The sequence below is a fragment of the Ranitomeya imitator genome, chromosome 5, assembly GCF_032444005.1.
Source record: "Ranitomeya imitator isolate aRanImi1 chromosome 5, aRanImi1.pri, whole genome shotgun sequence".
NCBI classification, from domain to species: Eukaryota; Metazoa; Chordata; class Amphibia; order Anura; family Dendrobatidae; genus Ranitomeya; species Ranitomeya imitator.
Window position 1 is genome coordinate 356931486 of NC_091286.1, and position 23546 is coordinate 356955031.

The following is a 23546-nucleotide window of genomic DNA, read 5'->3' on the forward strand; positions in this document are numbered from 1 at the left end:
GTGATAGAAAGCAGAGGGTGGTTATAAATGGTATAGTCTCTAACTGGGTCGCTGTGACCAGTGGGGTACCGCAGGGGTCAGTATTGGGACCTGTTCTCTTCAACATATTCATTAATGATCTGGTAGAAGGTTTACACAGTAAAATATCGATATTTGCAGATGATACAAAACTATGTAAAGCAGTTAATACAAGAGAAGATAGTATTCTGCTACAGATGGATCTGGATAAGTTGGAAACTTGGGCTGAAAGGTGGCAGATGAGGTTTAACAATGATAAATGTAAGGTTATACACATGGGAAGAGGGAATCAATATCACCATTACACACTGAATGGGAAACCACTGGGTAAATCTGACAGGGAGAAGGACTTGGGGATCCTAGTTAATGATAAACTTACCTGGAGCAGCCAGTGCCAGGCAGCAGCTGCCAAGGCAAACAGGATCATGGGGTGCATTAAAAGAGGTCTGGATACACATGATGAGAGCATTATACTGCCTCTGTACAAATCCCTAGTTAGACCGCACATGGAGTACTGTGTCCAGTTTTGGGCACCGGTGCTCAGGAAGGATATAATGGAACTAGAGAGAGTACAAAAGAGGGCAACAAAATTAATAAAGGGGATGGGAGAACTACAATACCCAGATAGATTAGCGAAATTAGGATTATTTAGTCTAGAAAAAAGACGACTGAGGGGCGATCTAATAACCATGTATAAGTATATAAGGGGACAATACAAATATCTTGCTGAGGATCTGTTTATACCAAGGAAGGTGACGGGCACAAGGGGGCATTCTTTGCGTCTGGAGGAGAGAAGGTTTTTCCACCAACTTAGAAGAGGATTCTTTACTGTTAGGGCAGTGAGAATCTGGAATTGCTTGTCTGAGGAGGTGGTGATGGCGAACTCAGTCGAGGGGTTCAAGAGAGGCCTGGATGTCTTCCTGGAGCAGAACAATATTGTATCATACAATTATTAGGTTCTGTAGAAGGACGTAGATCTGGGGATTTATTATGATGGAATATAGGCTGAACTGGATGGACAAATGTCTTTTTTCGGCCTTACTAACTATGTTACTATGTTACTATAAGGTAACGGACAGAAGAAATTTTGACTGTACCGTACCAATGGTGGCAGACCTAGTGAACCGCTTAGTGCGCTTAGGACAATCAGAGATAGCATGAGTGGAATCACCACAGTAGAAACACAGCCCATTCAGACGTCTGTGTTCTTGCCGTTTAACTCTGGTCAAAGTCCTATCGCACTGCATAGGCTCAGGTTTAAGCTCAAGTAATACCGCCAAATGGTGCACAGATTTACGCTCACGCAAGCGTCGACCGATCTGAATGGCCAAAGACATAGACTCATTCAAACCAGCAGGCATAGGAAATCCCACCATGACATCCTTAAGGGCTTCAGAGAGACCCTTTCTGAACATAGCTGCCAGCGCAGATTCATTCCATTGAGTGAGCAAGGACCACTTTCTAAATTTCTGACAATATACCTCTATCTCATCCTGACCCTGACAAAGAGCCAGCAAATTTTTTTCTGCCTGATCCACTGAATTAGGTTCATCGTACAGCAACCCGAGCGCCAGGAAAAACGCATCGATATTACTCAATGCAGGATCTCCCGGCGCAAGAGAAAATGCCCAGTCCTGAGGGTCGCCGCGCAAAAAAGAAATAACAATCAAAACCTGTTGAACTGGATCACCAGAGGAGCGAGGTTTCAAGGCCAGAAATAATTTACAATTATTTTTGAAACTCAGAAACTTAGTTCTATCTCCAAAAAACAAATCAGGAATAGGAATTCTTGGTTCCAACATAGCTTTCTGATCAATAGTGTCTTGAATCTTTTGTACTCTTGCCGAGAGCTGATCCACAAATGAAGACAGACTTCTAATGTCCATCGCTACACCTGTGTACTGAACCACCCAAATGTCTAGGGGAAAAAAAAGGCAAAACACAGTGCAAAGAAAAAAAAATGGTCTCAGAACTTCTTTTTTCCCTCTATTGAGAATCATTAGTACTTTTGGCTTCCTGTACTGTTATGAAAGGCAATTCAGTACTACAATGGACATAGCGGTCAGAGCACATACAGTGATCTGACAATAACCCAAAATCATAGAACGAGCTCTGAGACGTGGGAACTCTGCAGACCGCAATCCCTAATCCTCTCCAAACAACACTAGAGGCAGCCGTGGATTGCGCCTAACTCTGCCTATGCAACTCGGCACAGCCTGAGAAACTAACTAGCCTGAAGATAGAAAATAAGCCTACCTTGCCTCAGAGAAATACCCCAAAGGAAAAGGCAGCCCCCCACATATAATGACTGTGAGTTAAGATGAAAAGACAAACGTAGAGATGAAATAGATTCAGCAAAGTGAGGCCCGACTTTCTTAACAGATCGAGGATAGAAAAGGTAACTTTGCGGTCTACACAAAACCCTAAAGAAAACCACGCAAAGGGGGCAAAAAGACCCTCCGTACCGAACTAACGGCACGGAGGTACACCCTTTGCGTCCCAGAGCTTCCAGCAACAAATTAGACAAGCTGGACAGAAAAAATAGCAAACAAATAGCAAAGAAGAACTTAGCTATGCAGAGCAGCAGGCCACAGGAATGATCCAGGGAAAAGCAAGTCCAACACTGGAACATTGACAGGAAGCCAGGATCAAAGCATTAGGTGGAGTTAAGTAGAGAAGCACCTAATGACCTCACCAGATCACCTGAGGGAGGAAACTCAGAAGCCGCAGTACCACTTCCCTCCACCAACAGAAGCTCACAGAGAGAATCAGCCGAAGTACCACTTGTGACCACAGGAGGGAGCTATGCCACAGAATTCACAACAGGGATCCATAGCCAATCCTTGGGCCGAGATGATATAGCCCAGGAAAGGCAAAGACTACAGCTCAAACACACTCTTCTCCAACTTGGCATAGAGGGGATTTGCCTGTAGGAGGTCGAAGACTTTGCAAACATCTCTCCGGTGGGAGTCTATATCTGGAGAGCAGATGAGAATATCATCAAGGTAGACAACAACCGAGGTGGAGAGCATATCCCGGAAGATATCGTTCACAAAGTCTTGGAAAATGGCTGGGGCATTACAGAGCCCGAAGGGCATCACCAGATATTCATAGTGCCCATCCCTGGTGTTAAAAGCCGTCTTCCATTCGTCCCCCTCACGGATGCGAATCTGGTTGTACACCTCGCAGATCTAGTTTAGTAAACACCCTTGCTCCCTCAAGCCTATCAAAAAGCTCAGATATCAGGGGCAATGGGTACTTGTTCTTAACAGTGATGGCGTTAAGGCCCCTGTAATCTATGCATGGACGTAATTCTCCATTCTTCTTCTGCATGAAGAAGAACCCAGCCCCTGCAGGTGACACTGACTTTCTAATGAATCCCCTTGCCAGATTCTCCTGGATGTACTGAGACATTGCCTCCATCTCTGGGAGAGACAATGGGTAGACTCGACCCCGGGGAGGCTCAGCACCAGGCAAGAGGTCAATAGGACAGTCATAGGGGCGGTGAGGCTTAAGGGTCTCTGCAGCTCTTTTGGAGAACACGTCCGCATAGGGCCAATATTGCTTGGGGAGAGAGGAGAGATCTGCGAGTACCTCAGTAGTAGCAACCTGAAAGCATTCCCTCTGTCATCTACCCCCACAAGATTCACTCCATCCCCAAATCCTGCCTGTGGACCACTCAATATGAGGAGAGTGGTACCGTAGCCAAGGTATCCCTAACAGGACCTCATCAATTCCGTCAGGAATGACGAGCAGAGATATTATCTCCTGATGAGATGGCGACATGGATAGAGTAAATGAGATAGTCTAGTGTGTAATCTGTGAGGGCAGTGTCGACCCATTCACCACTTGTACGGTCACTGGTTGGGCGAGCATCACCAAAGGTATTGCGTGTCGTTGGGCCAAGGCAGAAGACATAAGATTGCCCTCCACCCCGGAATCCACGTAAAGCTCTACCGAATGAGTGGATGGGCCAATGGGAATTGTCCCCTTAAAGGACAATTTGGAGGCAAACGTCGCCATGTCTAGTGTACCTCCACCTACTACCACTAGATGCTGACATTTCCCCAACCGCTGGGGACATCTGGTGGCAAGATGTCCTGACTGCCAGCAAACATGACAGACCCTAAGTGCACGAGTGGTCCGGGACTTAGATCCCACTCGTGACACCTCCAAGGCCTCATGTGACTCAGGCACCTGGACCGGAGATTCCAAAGGTTTAGCAAAGGTGGGAGCCAGCCAAAACCTCTGCCTACACTGGGCTCACTCTAACCTCTGCTAGTTAAAACGGAGGTCAATACGAGTAGACACAGCTATTAGCTACTCCATTGTGGCGGGAATCTCCCTAGTGGCCAGAGAGTTCTTAACATGGTCAGCCAGCCCCCTCCAAAATTTAGGAATGAGGGCTTTATCCGACCACTCCAGCTCAGATGCTAAGGTGCAGAAGTGGACGGCAAAATGGCTGACCAAGGACGAGCCCTGAGTCAATGCCAACAGTTGGAGCGCCGTAGCATGGGTGACTTGAGGTCCTAGGAAGACCTGTTTCAGAGTGTTCAGGAACAGTAGAGCACTCTGCACCACATGATCGCCACGCTCCCACAGCGGCGCAGCCCACTCCAACGCCCTGTCCAACAGGAGAGAAATAATGAATCTCAGCTTTGCCCGCTCTGTAGGGAAACGTGCAGCCAGGAGCTCGAGGTGTATAGTGCACTGGCTCATGAAACCCCTACAAGATTTGCCATCACCAGAAAATTTTTCTGACAGCAGGAGGCGAGATAGAGTCGGAGCAGGGGTGGCAGTGGACAAAGTTGCTGCAGCCACGCTAGCAGTCTGAACAGCTACTGCGGTAACATCCTAACATCCACAGCTGAGGTTGTGCTTGAGCTTTAAAAATAACTGTAAACTGTTTTTTGCTCTGAAACCCCGCTCTTCTGGTGATCCCATTCAGCAGGTTAAAATTGTTATTTCCCTGCTGCGTGGTGATCCTCAGGATTGGGCATTTTCCCTGGAATCTGGGAATCCTGCTTTGCTTAATGTAGACACCTTTTTTCAGGCGCTAGGGTTATTGTATGATGAACCTAATTCAGTGGATCATGCAGAGAAGACCTTGTTGGCCCTGTGTCAGGGTCAAGAAGCGGCAGAATCGTATTGCCAGAAATTTAGAAAATGGTCTGTATTGACTAAATGGAATGAGGATGCCTTGGCGGCAATTTTCAGAGGGTCTTTCTGAATCCGTTAAAGATGTTATGGTGGGGTTCCCCACGCCTGCTGGTCTGAGTGATTCTATGTCTCTGGCAATTCAGATTGATCGGCGCTTGCGCAAGCGCAGAGTTGTGCACACTGTAGCGTTGTCCTCCGAGCGGAACCCGGAGCCTATGCAGTGTGATAGGATTTTGTCTAGAGCTGAACGACAAAGATTCAGGCGTCAGAATAGGTTGTGTTTTTACTGCGGCGATTCTGCTCATGTTATTTCTGATTGCCCTAAGCGTACAAAGAGAATCGCTAGTTCTGTTACCATCAGTACTGTACAACCTAAATTTCTGTTATCTGTGACCTTGATCTGCTCATTATCGTCATTTTCTGTCATGGCATTTGTGGATTCAGGCGCTGCTCTGAACTTAATGGACTTAGAATTTGCCAGACGTTGTGGTTTTCCCTTGCAGCCTTTGCAGAACCCTATTCCTTTAAGGGGCATTGATGCTACACCGTTGGCTAAAAATAAACCTCAGTTTTGGACACAGCTGATCATGTGCATGGCGCCAGCCCACCAGGAAGATTGTCGTTTTCTGGTGTTGCATAATTTGCATGATGCTATTGTGCTGGGTTTTCCATGGTTACAGGTACATAATCCGGTGTTAGATTGGAAATCTATGTCTGTGACTAGTTGGGGCTGTCAGGGGGTTCATGGTCACGTTCCTTTGATGTCAATTTCCTCTTCCCCCTCTTCTGAAATTCCTGAGTTTTTGTCAGATTTCCAGGATGTATTCGATGAGCCCAAATCCAGTTCCCTTCCACCGCATAGGGACTGTGATTGTGCTATTGACTTGATTCCAGGTTGTAAATTCCCTAAGGGCCGACTTTTCAACCTGTCTGTGCCAGAACATGCCGCCATGCGGAGCTATATTAAGGAGTCTTTGGAGAAGGGGCATATTCGGCCATCTTCTTCACCATTGGGAGCAGGTTTTTTTTTGTTGCCAAGAAAGATGGCTCCTTGAGACCCTGTATTGATTATCGCCTCTTGAATAAGATCACGGTCAAATTTCAATACCCTTTGCCTTTGCTTACTGATTTGTTTGCTAGGATTAAGGGGGCTAGTTGGTTTACTAAGATTGACTTTCGGGGGGCATATAATCTTGTTCGTATTAAGCAGGGTGACGAATGGAAAACTGCATTTAATACGCCCGAAGGCCATTTTGAATACCTTGTGATGCCATTCGGACTCTCTAATGCCCCATCTGTGTTCCAGTCCTTCATGCATGATATCTTTCGGAGTTATCTTGATAAATTCATGATTGTATATTTGGATGATATTTTGATTTTTTCCGATGATTGGGAGTCTCATGTGAAGCAGGTCAGGATGGTATTTCAGATCCTCCGTGAGAATGCTTTATTTGTGAAGGGGTCTAAGTGCCTCTTTGGAGTGCAGAAGGTTTCTTTTTTGGGCTTCATTTTTTCTCCCTCATCTATAGAAATGGATCCGGTTAAGGTTCAGGCCATTCATGATTGGATTCAGCCCACATCTGTGAAGAGCCTTCAGAAATTCTTGGGCTTTGCTAATTTTTATCGTTGTTTCATTGCCAACTTCTCCAGTGTGGTTAAACCTCTGACCGATTTAACAAAGAAAGGCGCTGATGTGACGAATTGGTCCTCCGCGGCTGTTTCTGCCTTTCTGGAGCTTAAACGCCGATTTACTTCTGCCCCTGTGTTGCGTCAACCGGATGTTTCTCTTCCATTTCAGGTTGAGGTAGACGCGTCTGGGATTGGGGCAGGGGCCGTTTTGTCTCAGAGGAATTCTGATGGTTCCTTGATGAAACCGTGTGCCTTTTCTCTGAAGTTTTCGCCTGCGGAACGCAATTATGATGTCGGCAATCGGGAGTTGTTGGCTATGAAGTGGGCATTTGAGGAGTGGTGACATTGGCTTGAGGGGGCCAAGCACCGTATTGTGGTCCTGATCGATCATAAAAATCTGATTTACCTCGAGTCTGCCAAACGACTGAACCCCAGACAGGCTCGATGGTCCCTGTTTTTCTCCCGTTTTGATTTTGTGGTCTCGTATTTTCCGGGTTCTAAGAATGTTAAGGCTGATGCCCTCTCTAGGATTTTTTTGCCTGATTCTCTTGGGGTCCTTGAGCCGGTCGGCATTCTAAAGGAAGGGGTGATTCTTTCTGCCATCTCCCCTGATTTACGACGGGTTCTTCAGGAATTTCTGGCTGATAAACCTGACCGCTGTCCAGTGGGGAAACTGTTTGTTCCTGATAGATGGACTAGTAAAGTGATTTCTGAGGTTCATTGTTCTATGTTGGCTGGCCATCCTGGGATTTTTGGTACCAGAGATTTGGTTGGTAGGTCCTTTTGGTGGCCTTCTTTGTCGCGGGATGTGCGTTCTTTTGTGCAGTCCTGTGGGACTTGTGCGTGGGCCAAGCCATGTTGTTCCCGTGCTAGTGGGTTGCTTCTGCCTTTGCCTGTCCCTGAGAAGCCTTGGACGCATATTTCTATGGATTTTATTTCAGATCTTCCGGTTTCCCAGAAGATGTTGGTTATCTGGGTGGTTTGTGATCGGTTTTCTAAGATGGTTCATTTGGTACCTTTGCCTAAATTGCCTTCCTCTTCTGATTTGGTTCCGTTGTTTTTTCAGCATGTGGTTCGTTTGCATGGCATTCCGGAGAATATTGTGTCCGATAGAGGTTCCCAGTTTGTTTCTAGGTTTTGGCGGGCCTTTTGTGCTAGGCTGGGCATTGATTTGTCTTTTTCTTCCGCATTTCATCCTCAGACAAATGGCCAAACCGAGCGAACTAATCAAACTTTGGAAACTTATTTGAGATGCTTTGTGTCTGCTGATCAGGATGATTGGGTGGCTTTCTTGCCATTGGCCGGGGTTTCCCTTAATAATCGGGCTAGTTCTGCTACCTTGGTTTCGCCTTTTTTTGTAATTTTGGTTTTCATCCTCGTTTTTCTTCAGGGCAGGTTGAGCCTTCTGATTGTCCTGGTGTGGATTCTGTGGTTGACAGGCTGCAGCAAATTTGGGCTCATGTGGTGGACAATTTGGTGTTGTCTCAGGAGGAGGCTAACCGTCGTCGGTGTGTTGGTTCCCGGCTTCGGGTTGGGGTTTGGTCTGGTTGTCTTCCCGTCATGTTCCTATGAAGGTTTCTTCCCCTAAGTTCAAGCCTCGGTTTATTGGTCCTTATAGGAATTCTGAGATTATCAATCCAGTGTCTTTTCGTTTGGCCCTTCCTGCCTCTTTTTCCATCCATAATGTTTTCCATAGATCTTTGTTGCGGAAGTATGTGGTGCCCGTTGTTCCCTCTGTTGATCCTCCGGCCCCAGTGTTGATTGATGGGGAGTTGGAGTATGTGGTTGAGAAGATTTTGGATTCTCGTTTTTTGAGGCGGAAGCTTCAGTATCTTGTCAAATGGAAGGGTTATGGCCAGGAGGATAATTCTTGGGTTGTTGCCTCCGATGTTCATGCTGACGATTTGGTTCGTGCCTTTCATTTGGCTCGTCCTGATCGGCCTGGGGGCTCTGGTGAGGGTTCGGTGACCCCTCCTCTAGGGGGGTACTGTTGTGAATTCTGCTCTTGGGCTCCCTCCGGTGGTTATGAGTGGTAGTGCTGCTGTCTTTGGATCGCAGCATTTATCAGGTGTGTCCACTTATTGCAATTTGGACTGGGCTATTTAGCCTTGCTTGATCCTTTAGTCAGTGCCAGTTGTCCATTGTTTTTGGAGGATTCACATCCCTGACTGGTCTCTCCTGTTTTGCTGTTCTTTTCATCATAGATAAGTGCTGGCTTTGTTTTTGCTGTCCACATGCTGTGGGCCTTATAGTTCTGTGCATTTTCATGTTTTGTCTTGTCCAGCTTTGTCTGTGTGTGGATTTTTTGCAGCCAAGTTGTATCTCTGGAGATGCAGATATACCCTCCATGTCTTTAGTCATATGTGGAGATTTGTATTTTCTGTGGTGGATATTTTCTAGTGTTTTAATACTGACCGCATAGTACTCTGTCCTATTCTTTCTTTTTAGCTAGAAAGGCCTCCTTTGCTAAATCCTGATTTCAGTCTGCGTATGTCATTTCCCTCTCCTCTCACAGTCAATATTTGTGGGGGGCTGTCTATCCTTTGGGGATTTTCTCTGAGGCAAGATAGTTTTCCCGTTTCTATCTTTAGGGGAAGTTAGTCCTTAGGCTGTGTCGAGGTGTCTAGGGAGTGTTAGGTACATCACATGGCTACTTCTAGTTGCGGTGCTAGTTCAGGGTCTGCGGTCAGTACAGGTACCACCTTCTCCAGAATACGTCACATGCTGCTCCCAGGCCACCAGATCATAACAGTGTATGTTCAGTAAATGCACTCAATACTTGGTCGGTGCTTCTTTTGGCATCAATAACTGTATTAATGCGGAGTGGCATGGAGGCGATCAGCCTTGTGGCACTGCTGAGGTGTTATGGAAGCCCGGTTTGCTTTGATAGCAGCCTTCAGCTCATCTGCATTGTTGGGTCTGGTGTCTCTCAACTTCCTCTAGATTCTCTATGGGGCTAAGGTCAGGCGAGTTTGCTGGTCAATCAAGCACAATGTTACTAATGTGTTTAAACCAGGTATTGGTACTTTTGGCAGTGTGGACAGGTGCGAAGTCCTGCTGGAAAATGAAATTTCCATCTTCCATTTTCTTAACAATCCTTTCAAGGCTGCAGTTATTCCATGTAACAACCCTGCCGGCATCACTGCATGGCCTTCCATTCCCCACCTGCCTGTTACATCAACTCACTCACCCAGTGCCATGCTGTGAGATCTGTCTGCTGCCGGTTCCATGCCATGTGCTTCATGGCGGCTTGCTCTGTGTACACTTCCTGGCTGTGTGCACAGGGGGGTGGCGCCAGCAACTCCGGATTCTTATTGAGACTGTGTGCACCTCCCTTGGGTGTTCCTGGCCAATAGCCTTGAGGCCTCTGATACTTAAGGCATCCTCACCCATTGGAGGATGCCTGTGCAAACTATTCCCCTCAGTTAGCATTTGCTACTGAGCTGCCATGTCGTGTCTGTTTCCTGTCTCAGAGGGCTGCAATACTGCAGGCCTTCATCTGTGTTCTGTTAGTGTATCCGTGTCCGTTCCTGTCTGAACTCTGGTCTATGTCCGTTCCTGTTTCTCCTTTGTCATTTCCCACTCTGCTGTGTGTACCTCCTGTTCTGCTTCTCTCTGCTCAGTTCTACCACAACCTGTGGTTCTGTGTCTCCCAGCTTTTCTCTGAGCTCTGCTCTCTGACCTTGCTTTGCACTCTGTGGCTTTACTCTGCGGCTCTGCCCTGCTCTTGCTCTGCGGCTCCGCTCCTTGCGGTTCTACCTGGCTCCGCTCCTTGCGGTTCTACCTGGCTCCGGTCCTTGCGGTTCTACGTCTCCACTCTTGCCTCCGCCTCCAGCATCTCCGCTCTTGGCTCCACCTCCAGAGTCTCCGCTCTTGGCTCCGCCTCCAGCGTCTCCGCTCTTGGCTCCGCCTTTAGCATCCCCGCTCTTGGCTCCGCCTCCAGCGTCTCTGCTCTTGGCTCCGCCTACTGCGGCTCCATCCTTGGCTCTGCCTTCTCCTTCTCTACTCTCTGCTCTGCTTTCTCCTTCTCTGCTCATAGCTCTGCCCTCTCCTTCTCTTAGCTCCACCTCCTACTCTTACTCCACCTCCTGTGATTCAGCTTTGCTTCCACTCTTGCTCTATCTTTATTCTGCAACTTTCCATACAGGTCTCTACCTGTTCCTTTATATTCTCCAGTCTGATCAGGTTCTTACCTGTTTCCACACATCCATCTGAATACCAGTTCCTTCCAGAGTATCAGTCCTGTCTGCCAGTGCCAGCCATGCCCGCCTGTCTGCCTGAGTGCCAGCCGCGCCCGTCTGCCTGCCTGTATCTTCGTCAAGCCAGTTCGTCCGTCAGGGCCTCCGTCATACCTGTCTGTCAGCCAGTGTCACAGTAGTGCCTGCCTGCCCGTGTCTTGTCCCCGGTGGGATCAGCATCCACAGTCTGACTCCACCCTGGAGTGGTACCTGGTAGCTTCCTATTGCACAAGTCTGACCTCACCATCAGAGGCTCTAGCGAACACCTAGGAAGCTACTTAGTTACGCCCCTTCCAGGGAAGTTCGGTCTGTGGTCCAGTGGGGCCACACCCCCAGGCGCCCGCGCCAACCATTCCGTTACATTCCGGTTGCTTGTGCACCTTTTTCCACCACACTTTTTCCTTCCACTCAACTTTCCATTAATATGCTTGGTGTGACAGAGTCACTGGCACGGTGTGTGCAGGGAGATACGTGTTACTGCGTATACTGCGGTCAGTGATGGAGAACCATATTGTTTTTGCCTCCAGCACGCTAAGTGCTGAGAGAGTTAATGTTAAAGTTACAATGGGCTGGTTTTATGTGAGCCCCCATAGAGTGGGTCGGACGGTGCTCACTGTATCCCCTCCTACAGAGCCGACACCGGCATGTGTACTAGCAGGACCTGCGGTGATGTCACGATCATGTGATCATCACATGGTCCTTGTTAAATACCTGGACATGAGAGATAGCCTGGGTGGTGTGTTGGGAGAGCGAACACTCCCGCGTGGCTCCAGGAGGAGCAGAGAACATTGCCAGGTATCTGCAGGTCGAACATGCAGAGAAAGGACTCTGTTACACTTTATTTGTTTTGTTCTCCATTAAGCCAGGAAGGCTCTGCTTTTATTTTTCTGATCCCTGCCTTGGTCTATGCTGATTTTAATAAACCAGCAGGTGTTTCACTATCAAAGTGTTCCTGTGTCTACCTGAAGAAGCAGCTAAGCGTGTCAACCCCTTACATTGGATATAGCACTCTGAACAGCCACCTTCTTTAGCAATTACCTTTTGTGGCTTACCCTCCTTGTGGAGTGTATCAATGACTGCCTTCTGGACATCTGTCAAGTCAGCAGTTTTCCCCATGATTGTGGAGCCTACTGAAACAGACTAAGGGACCTTTTTAAACACTTAGGAAGCCTTTGCAGGTATTTTTGTTAATTATTCTAATTTACTGAGATAATTTACTGAGATTTATTCTAATTTCGTGAGAAGCACTTGTATGTGCTGTCCTTAGTAATCATAAGCACCCCCATTACTTACTCATGCACTATATGTAATGTAAAGACCCTATACTCCCCCCAGAGCAGTGGTGTAAACTAGGCAGCGCAGTAGCACTTGTGGTGATACGCTACCTGAGTGTGTTGGGGGACACTCGCTTGTCATGGGATTTAAGCACTCAGGCACGATTTCTCCACTTAAACAGTCTATTCTGGTTTATTAAACGTCATAAACCACATGACATACAGTCTATTCATGCAGCAGATAAACCTCTCTGCCACATAATACAATCCCCTTGTCCAGGGTTACCTTACAGGAGTTCCAGCTCCATCTACTGGCTCCTGCCAGCGCTGGTTCACAGGGGAAAGCTGCCTCACTGGGATCACCGTCCTTGTGACCAGGGCACCTCAGATAGTCCAGACCCACAGTAGGAACTGTAGCCTCCCCAATACCGAAGTCGTCACAGGCTCTGTAGTTGCAGCCTCTTCAGGTGCTTGCAGGACTCCAGTCCACACCAGGACAATCCAACACCTCGGCCACAAAGTCCACGGTCTCAGGTGCTTCCAGAAACACTCCACCAGCCAGGAGCTTCCAACACCGACCATCCAGGACCTTGCACAGGAACCACCATGTGACCCACACCCTGGTCACATTACATACCTGTAACCACTCCCCTGGGTGGGAGCGTGGTTGTGTGTGGCTAGTTTGTCCCGCCCATCTCACATAACTAGCCCTGCCAATCTCCCATTACAACTTACACATTAACATGTGGGACTACAGGTCCCGGACCACCAACTTATCTTCAGACTGACAGCGCAGAGTGACCTCCTCTGCAACACACATACCGGCCATTTATAATCCTGCAGGACTTTCTCTCATCACCATTATGCCTCCAAGCGTATCTTGAAGTGCACACACAGCGCCCCCTGGTTGTAACATTGGTCACTGCACCACACACTCTAAAGGTACCGTCACACTTAGCGACGCTGCAGCGATACCGACAACGATCCGGATCGCTGCAGCGTCGCTGTTTGGTCGCTGGAGAGCTGTCACACAGACAGCTCTCCAGCGACCAACGATGCTGGTAACCAGGGTAAACATCGGGTAACTAAGCGCAGGGCCGCGCTTAGTAACCCGATGTTTACCCTGGTTACCATCTTAAAAGTTAAAAAAAACAAACACTAGATACTTACCTACAGCCGTCTGTCCTCCAGCGCTGTGCTCTGCACTCCTCCTGTACTGTCTGTGTGAGCACAGCGGCCGGAAAGCAGAGCGGTGACGTCACCGCTCTGCTTTCCGGCTGACCGACGCTCACAGCCAGAGCAGGAGGAGTGCAGAGCACAGCGCTGGAGGACAGACGGCTGTAGGTAAGTATGTAGTGTTTGTTTTTTTTTACTTTTAGGATGGTAACCAGGGTAAACATCGGGTTACTAAGCGCGGCCCTGCGCTTAGTTACCCGATGTTTACCCTGGTTACCAGTGAAGACATCGCTGAATCGGTGTCACACACGCCGATTCAGCGATGTCTGCGGGGAGTCCAGCGACCAAATAAAGTTCTGGACTTTCTTCCCCGACCAGCGACAGCACAGCAGGGGCCTGATCGCTGCTGCCTGTCACACTGGACGATATCGCTAGCGAGGACGCTGCAACGTCACGGATCGCTAGCGATATCGTCTAGTGTGACGGTACCTTTAATGTCAGCAATCACATGCGTAATAATTGTGACCTCTCCTCTGGCGTCATATTCTGAATAAATGATTAAAGTGTTCAGCACATGCACAGATGCAAGCAGCAGAATCTCTTGCCTTTAACACCTGTGCAGAAGAGGAAGGAGTGGGGGACATGGTTATAAGATTACCCACAAGAGCACTATAATTTTGATGCCTATGGATGTGGTGTCACTAATCTATGATCAGCAGGGGGTCTTAAAGTAAAGTTATACATTTTTGTAAAATACTTTATCACCATATTTTGCTTTCTTCCTTCCTGCTTTCTTCCTGATGCTTGCTTAAAAGAGGGGGCAGGGTCTGTGGCCGTGACCACAGCCTCTGCCCCCGATGGCACTTCGTTTGAGTATCCCAGCATGCACTGGGATACTCAAACGAATTGTCATCACACAGGAAGTGAAAAAAAATACAATAGCTGTTAGAAAGTGTAGTTATGGAACGGTAGGGAATTTTTAATGCAAGTATATTAGAGAATAGCTTAGATTATGTCACTAAATAGATAGGGATTTAGACTGAAATTTAGTTTGACTCCAAATCACCTCTTTAACTCTTTGAGGACAAAGGGACTTATTTGTCCCATAATTTAAATCGAAACCATTTCAATCAAATACTTACGGTCCTCAAAGAGTTCACTCTTGTAGTTACCTGAGGGTAGAGAATAAGAATAAGTTCTGCAGAGCTATTGTGCATTTGCACAGACTGTATATATGGTTTCAGCAAAAGTGAACCATGGGGCAACACAACTGTTTGTATAAGTGTAATGTGCATTGTCACACTGGCCATGAACAGAGAAATAAAACCTAGAGTAAAAATATTGAATACATACCCTGCAGTAACTAAATAAATTGGATGTAATACATGTAACAAAAATAGGGAACTTAGTTGACAATTTCTCTTCTAAAAAAATAAAAAAATAAAAGCCAACCTATCGCAACAACCTCATAATAGACTGGGGTTGAGAAGGAGGACCTGGGCCCAACTGTGTGTTTTAGGCTTGGTTCACATTGCATCCTGGCAGTCCGTTAGACGGACTACGTTACAGCACGGCATAAATGCGGTGTAAGGTAGTGTGTTACGGCCGCCATTGACTGCAATGTCGGATGCATCGCTAGCGCACGCCCACAATGTGCATGCGCTATGGATGCGCCGTCATTGAGTGACGGACCCGGAGACGCGGGCTGCAGCGTTTCTGGGTCCGTCACTGCTAGCGCAGATAGAGCTAGCAGATGCTCTATCTGCGCTAGCGCCATTCAACGCTGGCACTTGCGCTAGCAGCAGCCCGTTAGCGTATGTGCTGAACAGCTGCTGCTAGCGCAGTGTGAACCCAGCCTTACACCTGCCAGTGGAAAGCTAAATATACAAGGTGCATACCCAAAGGGAGAGGCTGTCACACCCTCAAATTTACAAAATACAAAGAACTAAAGCAAAACCAAAAACATAGGTTGGTATTGCATACATGCACATTAACCTCTCCACCCCAAAGCCTGTTTTCACCTTCCTGACCAGGCCAATTTGTTTTCAATTCTGATCAGTGTCACTTTATGTGGTAGTAACTCTGGAACACTTCAACAGATCCCACCGATTTTGAGACAGTGTTCTTGTGACATACTGTACTTCATTATAGTGGTAAAATTTGTTTGATATGACTTGCATTTATTTGTGAAAATATCGGAAATTTGGCAAAAACATTGCAATTTTCAAACTTTTAATTTTTATGCCCTTAAATCAGAGAGTTATGTCAGGCAAAATAGTTCATAAATAACATTTATAACATTTCCAACATGACTGCTTTGCATCAGCACAACTTTTTAAATACTTTTTTTATTACGAAGTTATAAGGATTAAAAGTTGACAAGTGATTTCTCATTTTTTCAACAAAATTTACTAAACAATTTTTTAGGGACCACATCACATTTGAAGTGACTTTGAGTGGCCTATATGATAGTAAAAAATACCACAAATTTACATCATTCTAAAAACTGCATCCCTCAATGTGCTCAAAACCACATTCAAAAGTATATTAGCCCAGGTATGTCACAGGAATTATTGGTATGTGAATAGAAAAAAATGAACATTTTCCTTTTTTTTACAAGAATTTCACAAGAATGCTTCAATTTTTTTTTTACTTTCATAGGAGTAACAGTAGAAAATGGACCACAAAATTTATTGTAAAATTTCTCTTGAGCACGCCAATACCCCATATCTGAGGAACTACTGTTTGGGGGCATAGCAGGGCTTGGAAAAAAGTCTGCGCCATTTGACTTTTTGAATGTAAAATTTGCTGGTATAATTAGCAGACGCGATGTAGCATTTGGAGAGCCCCTGATTTGTCTCAACAGTGGAAACCCCCAACAAGTGACCCCATTTTGGAAACTAAACCCCTCCTGGAACTTATCTAGATGTGTGGTGAGCATGTTGAACCCCCAGGTGCTTCACAGAAGTTTATAACGTTGAGCCATGAAAAGAAAAAAATCAAATTTTTCCCACAAAAAGTTTTTTAGCACCAATTTTTTTATTTTCACCATGGTTTTTAGAATGGTGTCACTTTGGGTTATTTTATGTCATAAGTGCTGTGCAAACTGTCAGATCACCGATCTGTAATGTCCCCCCCTGGGACAAAGTAAAAAAGTTTAAAAATTTTTTCCAAATGTGTAAAAAAAAAAAATATATATATTATTCCCATAAATACATTTCTTTATCTAAATAAAAAAAAAACAATAAAAGTACACACATTTAGTATCGCCGCGTCCGTAACGACCCCACCTATAAAACTAACTATAATCACTAGTTAACCCCTTCAGTGAACACCGTAAAAAAAAAAAAAACGAGGCAAAAAACAACGCTTTATTATCATACCGCCGAACAAAAAGTGGAAAAACACGCGATCAAAAAGACGGATATAAATAACCATGGTACCGCTGAAAACGTCATCTTGTCCCACAAAAAACGAGCCGCCATACAGCATCATCAGCGAAAAAACTAAAAGTTATAGTCCTCAGAATAAAGCGATGCAAAAATAATTATTTTTTCTGTAAAATAGTTTTTATCGTATAAAAGCGCCAAAACATAAAAAAATGATATAAATGAGGTGTCGCTGTAATCGTACTGACCCGAAGAATAAAACTGCTTTATCCATTTTACCAAACGCGGAACGGTATGAACGCCTTCCCCAAAAGAAGTTTATGAATAGCTGGTTTTCGGTCATTCTGCCTCACAAAAATCAGAATAAAAAGTGATCAAAGAAAGGCACGTGCCCGAAAATGTTACGAATAAAAACGTCAACTCGTCCCGCAAGAAACAAGACCTCACATGACTCTGTGGACTCAAATATGGAAAAATTATAGCTCTCAAAAAGCGTCTTTCAGTGTGTGACGGCTGCCAATCATAAAAATCCGCTAAAAAACAGCTATAAAAGTAAATCAAATCCCCCTTCATCACCCCCTTAGCTAGGGAAAAATAAAAAAATTAAAAAAATGTATTTATTTCCATTTTCCCATTAGGGTTAGGGCTAGGGTTAGGGTTAGGGCTAGGGTTAGGGTTGGGGCTAGGGTTAGGGCTACAGTCAGGGCTAGGATTAGGGTTGGGGTTAGGGCTAGGGTTAGGGCTAGGGTTAAGGCTACAGTTAGGGTTCGGGCTAAAGTTAGGGTTAGGGTTGGGACTAAAGTTAGGGTTAGGATTACATTTATGGTTGGGAATAGGGTTGGGATTATGGTTAGGGGTGTGTCTGGGTTAGAGGTGTGGTTAGGGTTACCGTTGGGATTAGGGTTGTGTTTAGATTAGGGTTTCGGTTATAATTGGGGGGTTTCCACTGTTTAGGCACATCAGGGGCTCTCCAAACGTGACATGGCGTCCGATCTCAATTCCAGCCAATTATGCGTTGAAAAAGTAAAACAGTGCTCCTTCCCTTCTGAGCTCTCCCGTGTGCCCAAACAGGGGTTTACCCCAACATATGGGGTATCAGCGTACGCAGGACAAATTGGACAACAACTTTTGGGGTCCAATTTCTCCTGCTACCCTGGTAAAATACAAAACTGGGGGCTAAAAAATAATTTTTGTGGGAAAAAAAAGGATTTTTTATTTTCTCGGCTCTGCGTTATAAACTGTAGTGAAACACATGGGGGTTCAAAGTTCTCACAACACATCTAGATAAGTTCCTTGGGGGGTTCTGCAAACGCAATGTGATGCCTGCAGACCAATCCATCTAAGTCTGCATTCCAAATGATGCTCCTTCCCTTCCGAGCTCTGCCATGCGCTCAAACGGTGATTCCCCCCACATATGGGGTATCAGCGTACTTGGAAGAAATTGGACAACAACTTTTGGGGTCCAATTTCACCTGTTACCCTCGGGAAAATACAAAACTGGGGGCTAAAAAATAATTTTTGTGGGAAAAAAGGTTTGTTTTATCTTTACGGCTCTGCATTATAAACTTCTGTGAAGCCCTTGGTGGGTCAAAGTGCTCACCACACATCCAGATAAGTTCCTTAGGGGTCTACTTTCCAAAATGGTGTCACTTGTGGGGGGTTTCAATGTTTAGGCACATCAGTGGCTCTCCAAACGCAACATGGCGTCCCGTCTCAATTCCTGTCAATTTTGCATTGAAAAGTCAAACGGCGCTCCTTCCCTTCCGAGCTCTCCCATGCGCCCAAACAGTAGTTTACCGCCACATATGGGGTATCAGCGTACTCAGGACAAATTGTACAACAACTTTTGGGGTCCAATTTCTTCTCTTACCCATGGGAAAATAAAATATTGGGGGCAAAAATATGATTTTTGTGAAAAAATGATTTTTTATTTTTACGGTTCTGCATTATAAACTTCTGTGAAGCACTTGGTGGGTCAAAATGCTCACCACACCTCTAGATAAGTTCCTTATGGGGTCTACTTTCCAAAATGGTGTCACTTGTGGGGGTTTCCACTGTTTAGGCAGATCAGGGGCTCTCCAAACGCAACATGGCGTCCCATCTCAATTCCTGTCAATTTTGCATTGAAAAGTCAAATGGCGCTCCTTCGCTTCCGAGCTCTGTCATGCGCCCAAACAGTGGTTTACCCCCATATGTGGAGTATCGGCGTACTCAGGAGAAATTGTACAACAACTTTTAGGGTCCATTTTTTTCCTGTTACCCTTGGTAAAAATAAAACAAATTGGAGCTGAAATAATTTTTTGTGAAAAAAAGTTAAATGTTCATTTTTATTTAAACATTCCAAAAATTCATGTGAAACACCTGAAGGGTTAATAAACATCTTGAATGTGGTTTTGAGCACCTTGAGGGGTGCAGTTTTTAGAATGGTGTCACACTTGGGTATTTTCTATCATATAGACCCCTCAAAATGACTTCAAATGAGATGTGGTCCCTAAAAAAAATGGTGTTGTAAAAATGAGAAATTGCTGGTCAACTTTTAACCCTTATAACACCACAACAACAAAAATTTGGGTTCCAAAATTGTGCTGATGTAAAGTAGACATGTGGGATATGTTACTTATTAAGAATTTTGTGTGACATATCTCTGTGATTTAATTGCATAAAAATTCAAAGTTGGAAAATTGCGAAATTTTCCAAATTTTCGCCAAATTTCAGGTTTTTTTTCACAAATAAACGCAGGTAATATCAAAGAAATTTTACCACTATCATGAAGTACAATATGTCACGAGAAAACAATGTCAGAATCACCAGGATCCGTTGAAGCGTTCCAGAGTTATAACCTCATAAAGGGACAGTGGTCAGAATTGTAAAAATTGGCCTGGTCATTGACGTGCAAACCACCCTTGGGGGTAAAGGGGTTAAATGTGACGTGATCTATAAAAAAAATTTTGAACATTTTGTTGGAAAAATGAGAAATCGCTGGTCAACTTTTAACCATTCTAACTTCCTAACTAAATAAAATGATGTTTCAAAAATTGTGCTGATATAAAGTAGACATGTGGGAAATGTTATTTATTAACAATTTTGCGTGATATAACTCTCTGGTTTAAGGGCATAAAAATTAAAAGTTAGAAAATTGCGACATTTTCATTAAATTTCCATTTTTTTCACACAAGTAAACGCAGGTCATGTCAAGCTAATTTTACCACTATCGTGAAGTATAATATGTCATGAAAAAAACAACCTCAAAGTCAGTGGGATCCGTTGAAGAGTTCCGGAGTTATTACCACATAAATTGACAGTGGACACAAAAGCGCACAGAGAGGTCAAAAAATACTCTGTTGTAAAAAAGTCACAGTAAATAAGCAAGTGCTAGTCAAAAAATGAAAAAATACAGGGTATTTAGTTAATACGTTTTTTTTGCAAAAAAAGTATGTTAAGCTGCTACACCAATCGCCAAGGTATACCCATAATAGAGCAGTCCTGTCTAATGTATATAATCACTATCTGATGTATTTAAAAACCTGATCATCTGTATAGTACCTGTATGAACAGGGTTCAGAGAGAAAATATCCATGTAGAACTTGCAAGATGGAACAGCTACAATGCAAATGACCTACAGAGGAGTGGTGGACTCACCAGTCTTGTAGAAACAAGAGAACAATTATAAAACCAAAAACACATGGGCCACTTGCACAGTGAACAAGTGTGTAGAAACCTGTTCACATCACCAAAGAACTTGAAGACACCAAAGCGCACAGAGAGGTCAAAAAATACTCTGTTGTAAAAAAAAGTCACAGTAAATAAGCAAGTGCTAGTCAAAAAATGAAAAAATACAGGGTATTTAGTTAACACTTTTTTTGCAAAAAAAGTATGTTAAGCTGCTACACCAATCGCCAAGGTATACCCATAATAGAGCAGTCCTGTCTAATGTATATAATCACTATCTGATGTATTTAAAAACCTGATCATCTGTATAGTACCTGTATGAACAGGGTTCAGAGAGAAAATATCCATGTAGAACTTGCAAGATGGAACAGCTACAATGCAAATGACCTACAGAGGAGTGGTGGACTCCCCAGTCTTGTAGAAACAAGAGAACAATTATAAAACCAAAAACACATGGGCCACTTGCACAGTGAACAAGTCTGTAGAAACCTGTTCACACCACCAAAGAACTTGAAGACACAAAAGCGCACAGAGAGGTCAAAAAATACTCTGTTGTAAAAAAGTCACAGTAAATAAGCAAGTGCTAGTCAAAAAATGAAAAACTACAGGGTATTTAGTTAATACGTTTTTTTGCAAAAAAAAAGTATGTTAAGCTGCTCTACCAATCGCCAAGGTATACCCATAATAGAGCAGTCCTGTCTAATGTATATAATCACTATCTGATGTATTTAAAAACCTGATCATCTGTATAGTACACACACTTGTTCACTGTGCAAGTGGCCCATGTGTTTTTGGTTTCATAAATTGACAGTGGTCAGAATTGTAACATTTGGCCTGGTCATGAAGGTGAAAACAGGCTTGGGAGGTGCAGGTTAATGAAGCATAACCTTCAACAAAGAGTCCAAGTGACCACTTTCCCCATTCAGCAGATGTTGGGGGGATTGGTAATATTGGTAATATTGGATTTTAACATACTCAATCTTTTGTTGTTATGTAAGATAAGCTTCACACCCAAAACCAAAGTATGTGTCTGATAAAGAAAAGAGCTGAAATTATTTCATGTCACGAGAAAACTCTGAACATAGTTTCCTTAGTGAAAATTGTGTTTGTAAACGGAAAAAGTCAGTTTCTAGAGAATCCTATGGCATCAATAATACCATCACATGGCTATGCAGTAGGAGCTCAGAGTCATGCAGAGAAGACAAGGTTTGCACCTTCTCCATGTGTTTGTGTATATAGATCACTGATAGGATCTTATTGACTGTGACCAGTGATCTGTATACAGTGATAAGAGGAACTGAAATGATGTGTTCCCTGCAAATTGTTGTCCATTGGCAAACATATAAAGAAGTAAATAGTGAGATTTAAAAATAAATAGAAAAAAATAGAAAAAAGATCCTGTACCCACTAAAAAGGGATACTTCTCCCAACGCACATGCACCATACATGATGGCGCAAAGTGTGTCTAGCAAGGGAGCAAGGTGCTAAATCATTAATAAGTTTCTGTCACAAACATTGTTTATTACCCAAAGCGTAAAATAATTACTCCCACCAGTTTTAGTCTGATCTATGAAGACTTCATCTGTTTTTTTCCTTTCCCAAAATATTTCTGCAGTTGGATTACTATAATTCATGTACAATGTGACAGGTTAGGGGATCGCTGACTCCTAGGTCAGACAGCTTCTCCGATACAGTTCCCACCAGTCAATTTTTATGCAATTGGCTGCAACTAGCTTCAATAGTTCAATATATATCTCATCAAAAGAAAACACAAATGACACAAAATAAAATCCTAAACCAAACATACAGTTGCTTTACTCACACAACAGCTTTCTCGGGAGCACAGAAAGAGCCATCAACTAGTGGTTCCTCTGCACTTTTATACCACGCCTAAGGATTGGGGCAACAATTATCTTGAAAACTTAAAGTGGCTAAATGAAGCATGAAAAACAGTTCCTTGCTTCCAAACTGCCTTGCTGATTTATTTACAAAGCATTGATGTACAACACGAAATTATATTGTGGTACAGTGTTAGCCAGAAAAATTGTCGTAAATACTTTAATGCCCAAAAATGACAAAAGTATTCTAAAGTGTATCACTCCGAGAATACGTCTAATTTTTGGGCATAAAATTTTTGGGCATCGATTTACACAGTAAAAAACAGATTCTGCTTATTTGACTAAAGGAGTGATGTACCGTACTTTTCAATTCAAATAGAATTTTGTTTTCCCTGACATCATATGTTAATCACTGTGCACATTTTTATATCATTATGCCTAGGAGTATTCAAAATTGAATTTATTGGGTAAATATCATTTATTGAAAAACCTTACTCTTAAAATAGCACCTCAAGAAATTACAAAAATTTTTTATTTCTGGTTTCCGACCAAAAAAATGAATTATGCATGCTTTAAAACCCCTTTCTGACCTCGGACGGGATAGTACGTCCGAGGTCAGAAGCCCCACTTTGATGCAGGGCTCCGCGGTGAGCCCGCATCAAAGCCGGGACATGTCAGCTGTTTTGAACAGCTGACATGTGCCCGTAATAGGCGCGGGCAGAATCGCGATCTGCCCGCACCTATTAACTAGTTAAATGCCGCTGTCAAACGCAGACAGCGGCATTTAACCACCGCTTCCGGCCGGGCGGCCGGAAATGACGTCATCACCGACCCCCGTCACATGATCGGGGTTCGGCGATGCGTCAGGATGGTAACCATAGAGGTCCTAGAGACCTCTATGGTTACTGATCACGGTGGCTGTGAGTGCCACCCTGTGGTCGGCGCTCACAGCACACCTCCATTTCTGCTACATAGCAGCGATCAGCAGATCGTTGCTATGTAGCAGAGGCGATCGAGTTGTGCCTGCTTCTAGCCTCCCATGGAGGCTATTGAAGCATGGCAAAAGTAAAAAAAAAAAGATAAAAAAAATGTGAAAAAAATAAAAAAAATATAAAAGTTTAAATCACCCCCCTTTCGCCCCAATCAAAATAAATC